Source organism: Nelumbo lutea, chromosome 1 (genome assembly GCF_056320005.1).
Source record: "Nelumbo lutea isolate HS-2025 chromosome 1, American lotus-T2T, whole genome shotgun sequence".
Lineage (NCBI taxonomy): Eukaryota > Viridiplantae > Streptophyta > Magnoliopsida > Proteales > Nelumbonaceae > Nelumbo > Nelumbo lutea.
Window position 1 is genome coordinate 162,841,504 of NC_142684.1, and position 7,541 is coordinate 162,849,044.

Here is a 7,541-nt window from a genome sequence, read left to right on the forward strand (position 1 = left end):
TTATAAATTTTTTACTCGAGTCGAGCTCGAGCTTAAGGTTCTAGCTCAAGCTCGAGCCTCGTACTATTCGGCTTGGCTCGGCTCAAATCCACCCCTAGTTACAATCGTCGATGCATGGGCTGATATGCACATATGTTAAAGGGGAGTGATTACATTTACTAAGTTGATGTGGACAACTACATTTTAGAATATGGTATAAATCACGGAACTTTGACTAATCACCTTTTCACAATGAATTTAAAGTCGCCTCATTAATATTCAAAAATTTTGACAAAAACAAGGTTGGATTCATCATCCACTTTAAAAAGAAATTATACCTCTGAACGCCATCCATATAGGACAATTGAAGTGGGAATTAAATTTCACTTTTCAGTAAGTTATTTACCTAGGTAAATGTATTTACTCGAGTAGGTGTTTCTCAAGAAAGATTTATCCAGATAAGCACATTTATCCATGTTCTTTTATTTCCCACATAAATAATGCAATAATCATTTTAGCCATAAAATCCATTATTAAAAAGAGAATTTGTGTCTCATTCAAGTGTTGACAACTTGCCCCAGGAAAATAAACTTTCCTTGTCCCCACATAAATATATAAAAAGAACATGGGTTTCTTGGTCAATGGGAATCAAAATTCCATTGACCAACTTTTCCCCCTCAAAATCCTAAAAAAAGAACGCTTCCTCAAAGTTTAATCTGCCCAATCAAATATATCTATAACACTTAAATTGAGTCAAAATGAGAATACAACACCAATTTACCAAATACTACCTAATTTAGTAGTAAATTTATGGGAAAATTCCCGATTAGTACCCTATACTTTGGGCCTAGTGCCACTTTGGTTCCCGAACTTTAAAATGCGACAATTCAGTACCCGAACTTTCAAAACGTGACAATCCAGTACCTATCATTAACTAGTTGTTGACCAGCCATTAAGTGACATTTGAAAAAGACATAGATGCCCTTCGAGTTTCATTTAATTTTGTTTATCAACCGTCCAAGTGTTGACAAAAAATTAACGGTCCCCAACTTTCTTGAATAGAAGAGGCAGATTTGGGACTGCTAATTTTTTGTCAATGTTTGGATGGTTGATAAACAAAATTAAATGACACTCGAAGGGCATCTATGTCTTTTTCAAATGCCACTTAATGACTGGTTAACAGTAAGTTAACGGTAGGTATTGGATTGTCACACTTTGAAAGTTCGGGTACTAAATTGTCCCATTTTAAAGTTTGGGAACCAAAGTGGCACTAGGCCCAAAGTACAGGGTACTAATCGGGAATTTTCTCTAAATTTATTGATTTTCCTCAATAATATTTCCTTACATTAATATGTACTTTGTTTATTTATCAGTTTAATTGATTAAATTCATTTCAAAATTTTTGTTACAAATTTAGCAAAGTAATATCACATTAAATGCTGTTATAAAATTTACCAAGCAACAAGAGGAAATTAGTTGCATCACGATTTCTCATAAGGCTAAGTTTGGAAAGAGTACAAATACAAATATGTGCAATAAGAATATATACAAAATAACACAAAATATATAGTTTTGCACTCTACATATTTGTATTGGTAATCCTTCCAAACTGGGCCCAAGCAAGTTTCCCATCAAATTTATTCATTATTTTCAATACTTTTTGCCCTTTAGGCTCAGTTTGGAAGGAGTACAAATACAAATATGTAGAGTGCAAAATCATGTATTTAGTATGTATTTGTACTGTACATATTTGTATTTGTATTCCTTCCAAACTGTGCTTTAGGCTTCATTTCTTTGCACTGGGCTAAATGCATGGGAGTGCAAATTCTGGTTTACTATTGCTTGAGATTTGACCTTGTTTGTTTGTAAGAAGTAAAATAGTGTGATGCCACTTTATATGAAAGAGGAGGAAGGTTATTTATTTAAGAATATGATAAGAAAAAAAAATGATGTGATCCCCACTTTATATGATAGAATTAAGGTAGGAAGAAGGTGGTGCAAATTTAATTTGCATCAGGTAAAAGTGCTTATCATAAACCCGGTGCAAAAGCTTTACCTGATTCATATTTGCATAGGAACCAAACAGAGCCTTAAGCTCAGTTTGGGAAGAGTACAAATACAAATATGTACACATGGTATTTCTAACCCTTGTATTTGCACTGTACATATTTGTATTAGTACTCCTTCCAAACGGAGCCTAAGAAAATAAAATTAATAGTGCCTTAAATCTTACCTTAGTATAATAAAATTCTCTTTACTGTTTTGCATGTTTCAGAATTTCACTCTCAAAGTAAATATCACATTTAATTAATGTTGCTATCTGGTAATGCTCTTCTGTTTCTCTTCGATCCCTTCATATTCTTTTATTTATTTATTTATTTCGAAGCCTCTTCCCTTCAGATTTGAACTTCATCGATATATATTGTCTATCTAGCTTTCCATGCATATATATATATATATATATATTGTCTATCTCTATTTCTCCATCACGTACTTGTAAATATTGTAAAAATCATTTGCGCGCCATTAATTCTTTAATTAATCACTTTTTTTTGGTAATTAATCACTTGGGTCGATCAGTATGACCTTTTTGTTTTCCTTTTTTTAAAAATAAAAAATAAAAAAATTCTGGCAACAATAAAAAAAAAAAAAAATTCTGATAGAAGCCGAACTCTAATTCACATCCCATTATATTGAAAGAATGGAGACGAGCAACCAACCAACAGAGTTTTCAGTTTATTATATGAAAAATGCAATAAACAATGTGATGATGAAATCATAAAGTACTGTAGTTCTGAACCCTCTCGACTGGATATATCGTACGTCATCTCAATAATTAATAGACAGAGAATGAAACAAATAGCTAAAAAATACAAGCACAAAGCCAACAAGAAACGAGAGAACATGTATGATTAATTAAGCACACACCAACAAGAAACGAGAGAACATGTATGATTAATTAAGCACACACCAAGAAACGAGAGAACATGATCGAATTAGCATATAGCCAGCAGGTGCTAATTAAACGTGAAGGGTGGCGGTGGTGGTGTTATTAGGAGGTCCCCGCTGCTGCTCCTGTTCTTCATCGTTCTCACCTGAAATCTCTTCCAGTGACTTGCCCTTGCCTTCTGGCACCAACAAAGTGAATATCATACCGAGGAAGTTGATGACCCCCAACATGATGAGTGAATTCTTGACCCCGATACCAGGTGGGTACCCGGCGTCCGTCTTCGTCTTGTCCTTGTTCTGTGCCGCGTACAAGAAACCAAACGCCCCGACGATGGCCCCTGCCTTGCCCGATGCTGCCGATATGCCGTGACATGTTGACCTTAGCCTGGCTGGGAATATCTCCGCGGGCACGATGAATGTGGTCGCGTTTGGACCGAAGTTGGCAAAGAAGAATGTGAGCGAGTACATTATCACGAACCCTATCCGGTTATCCTTCTTAGTCCAATGGTCGTAAGGAAAGGCAAGGGCAAACATGAATACCGTCATGAAGAAGAAACCCATCAATTGAATTGCAAACCTCCCCATGTAGTCAATCAGTGCCACCGTAAACCAGTACCCGGGAACTGTACTACACAGTGCAATCAGCGTCTGAGCCCTCGCAATTTTAAACACTTCTTCTATCGCATTCATCGTCTTTGCCGGGGGAATCCACCCAATTGCGCTAAATATGTCCTTCTGGAACAGATTCTGACTGTAAAACGCAATGTCCAGCAAGAACCAAGTACTCGTGGTTCCGAGCAAATGGAGACCGTGGCGACGAAGGAATTCCTTAGAGAACAAACCAAACTGGTGGCCTCGGTCCTGCGCCAGTTGCTCGACCTTCTCCTGTTCAGCGACGATTTCAACCTGTAGAACCTTGGACATGTCTGCGGCGGCCCTTTTTGCGTTCATGGCAACGAGGGCAGTGTAACGAGCAGTCTCAGGCATCTTCATACGCCAGTAGTATGTCAACCCCGCCGGTAGCGCACCGAACATCACAATAATACGCCATATGTAATCAGCCTGTGGGACAGTTGAGGCAAGTGCATTCACTTCGTAAGCCGGGGCTGGGTACTTGGCCTTGAAAGCGGAGGAGACGATGATTGCTACAATCCCACCAGCTAAAATTCCAAAGCCCTGCATGGCAAACACGGCAGCAATGAAAGCACCACGAGTCTTCTTGTTGGCATACTCAGACATGATGGTGGCGGACAGTGGGTAGTCACCGCCAACCCCGAAGCCGAGCCAGAAGCGGAAGAAACAGAGCGTGGCAATAACACCTTTTGGATCGTGACCGAAGGAAAGCCCCGAGGCTATGGAACAGACCACCATGAGAACAAGGGTGAGACCGTAGACACGCTTACGGCCCATCTTGTCACCCAGCCACCCAAAGAAGAGCTGGCCAGCAAGGGTACCGCAGAAGGCGACACCGTTAACAGCGGCGGCCACGTTAGGAGGCAAAGTTCCCGGCTTCGTTGCGCCATCAACGTGATAGTAAATGCGACCCAGCAACTTGGTGACAAGTGAGATGCAGAAGAGGTCATAGGCATCTGTGAAGAAGCCCATACCGGCGATCACAATGGCGGTGAAGTGGTACCATTGTGTTTTCGCTGCATCAAGTGCGTTAAGCACCTCCAATGGCATGGCTGCGTATTGCCCCTGCCTCCTTGCTCCACGGCTGCACCACCACTATCACTATCACTCTCAGCGGCCGGCCGATGGAAACAACAACTTCTGTTCCCTAATCCCTTTATGTTGGAAAAAATTAGGAAACAAAGTGAGCAACATCACAAACATGCATGCATGTCTCATGCTAGCTACGCTTCCAAGTTCAAACTTGAACGGGTGTGTTAGGTCTTAGCTCCAAATTTTCACTCGGGATCTACCCACATGTTGTCCTTGTTCCCACAGAGCATCATGTCTCGTAGGTAGCACAGATCCAAGCCCCCACATTTTACAGGTCAATATCGGGGGGGTCCGTGGATATATAGAAAAAATATAATTAATAGAGGGCAGTTGTAACTTGTAATGGACGGATTAACAAGCAAAAATATTAAAAAAAAAAAATGCGGAGCTTTCTGGGAAATTAAAGGGTGGACTGGGTGGGGGGTGCAAGGTCTACTTACCGGTTATTTAAGCATGAATAGTTGTAGGTGATGATAACATGATGGGTATAGGAGAGAGAGATGGGTATTTGCATTTACACATGCTCTGTTCCTGTTCCTGTAATAGGGAGAGAGAGAGAGAGAGATGGCGGTGGTATTGACTAACTCTGAGCCGTGAGGCCTACGGTTGGTAAAGATAAAGATGAAAGGGGAGGGGGCGAATCACATCTGCTAGGAGAGCGTTAGGGATGATGGTAGCTAGGAGAGCGTTAGGGATGTATATGCTGCGCGTGCAAGTGCGTGAATCTGACTACTATTATCACTAATCACAAGTTGAATACGGCAGTTCTGTAGTGTTCTGTACTTGATGATTTAGGATAACCGATTATGAGAGTGAATACACCATGTGTACAGAACACTTGCCTGTTTGTCTTCGTACCGGTTCTTTACTCGAATGAAATTGGATGCAAATTAAGCTTAATCATGTAAAGGAATAAAAGACGATAAGAATTAATATAAGAGGAGATGGAATTCGGGAACGCACTCTCGGGTCTGGTCTGGTATGAGACTCATGATCACACGAGAGAGAGAGAGAGAATGCTCCACTTTTTCTGCACTACCCTTTATCCGTTTTTGCCACTTGTCGCCATAAAACTGAGGGGCAGACACTCACTCCACCAACCAAACTACTTCCAATAAATTAAAGCTACAACTCACCTGTTTCTGGAGCGTATCAGTCAGTCCAGCCTCCAGCCTCCAGCCTCCAGCGGAAATAGTCGGAACTCGGAGTCGGAAAGAGAACGGAAGATAGAAGAAGGGCCGAGGAAGATAGGAAAGAGATCTTCTGGTTCTGGTGTGGAGAATGGATTGTATTTAAAGGAGTCTCGGAAGTTGGAATATGCCCCAGCATCTACAGATTCTACGGTAATCCCCTCTCCTATCTTACGGGTCAACGCCGTTTTTTGGACCACCCCTCTCCCCCAAAAACAAAAAAAAAAGAAATCTCAAATGGAATGGCAATTTTTCAGTGTTATATATATATATATATACATACATATATTTCTCCTACTAAATTACGAATCTAATTAATTGATCGCTTACCTGGAAATGCCTGATCTCTCTATTTCAATTGCGGAATTCCGAATCCATCAACGATTCTAAACCTATACTTAGCAGCTTAAGTAAGAAAATTTGCAATTATATATCTTGACCAACCACAGATACGGACAGAGAGAAGAAACGCCGGATAAAACAAAGAAAATATAATAATAATAATAATAATAATAATAATAATAATAATATCTGTGGGTTAATGACAAAGTTAAAAGTGAGCATGATTTGATGACCAATTTTATTTGTTGAGCGTCCAATTATGCTTTTCCTACCAAGAAATTAGTTACACGTAAACATGAGTCTGGGGGCTTAACGGCATGACGTTATTTTTCACAGTTATATTTCTATTTACATAATCAAAATAATTTAATTCAAAAATCTTTGTCAACGATGTTTTAAATAATTAAACCAATAAATTATTAGTGTTCAATGACGATGGATTGGATGGTTCCACCTATGTGTAGAAAAGTCAAAGAAGGGCCCATAGCATTAGGCCCCAGTCCTTGTCACTTTCCACCAATTACAAACCAAAGGTCAATGGTTGTTCATTTCTTTTATCTCTTATTTCTAAAAATGTAATCACACATTTTTTTTGTTTTTTAATTATATTTTTAATAAAGATAAACAATAATTTTTATATATAACATCAGAATAAATATTTGATAATTGTCAGAACTCAGAATAATATTTTTGGTATTCAAATTTCAGACGAAAGAAAAACTCACCAATATCAAACTTTAAAACAGACAAACAGACCCTAAATTGTGGCCACGCATTTCTATTCTAATTTCTGAATGCGGTTGACAATTATAAATGCCACGCCCTGGGACTTGGGCCCTCAGTCACAGGCTTGCTGTCGTGAAATCACCTTATACATATCATTTTGTCTCAAGTCTCAACCAAAAGCTCCAAGATTGAATGTCAATTTGTTCACCACCCAAACGGTTACAACCTTAAATCCTTCCTTAATCAATCAACAATATCAAGAGCTGGGGGCTGTGATTGTCTGTCACTAACAAGTCACAAATGAGAATCATCTCACCTCGCATGAGACGTGACAAGGCCCCATGGCTGATGGTCCCCATCAGATCAGATCAGAATATTTCAAACTCACGCACCTGGCACCTCATCATACACACAGGAAAAATATTTCAAACTCAAAATCAAGTTTACATTGGACCTATTTGTAGGTTCTCTCACGTAAGTATAACGTTTCAACGGGGTTGACATGTTATAATTCATATTTAAAAAAAAAAAAAAAAAACAAAGGAAGAATTACAGACAGGTCCAATGCAGATTTTGAGTTTAAAGTTTTTACAATCTATTTATTTAAAAAAAAAAATCTTATTTTACAAT

The 7,541-nt window shown here is 39.0% G+C and overlaps 1 pseudogene across 2 annotated transcripts; it reads right to left on the reverse strand.

The window, feature by feature from the left end:
* Positions 1-2,683: 2,683 nt before the first annotated feature.
* LOC148878827 (inorganic phosphate transporter 1-4 pseudogene) lies at positions 2,684-6,063 on the reverse strand (annotated as a pseudogene). Of its 2 annotated transcripts, none has more exons than XR_016104024.1 (2): positions 5,790-6,063; positions 2,684-4,715 (listed from the first exon to the last, which is right to left on the reverse strand). The product of XR_016104024.1 is annotated as an inorganic phosphate transporter 1-4 pseudogene, transcript variant X1 (transcript). The 2 variants fall into 2 exon arrangements; XR_016104025.1 differs by having other exon boundaries at positions 5,617-6,049.
* Positions 6,064-7,541: the final 1,478 nt, after the last annotated feature.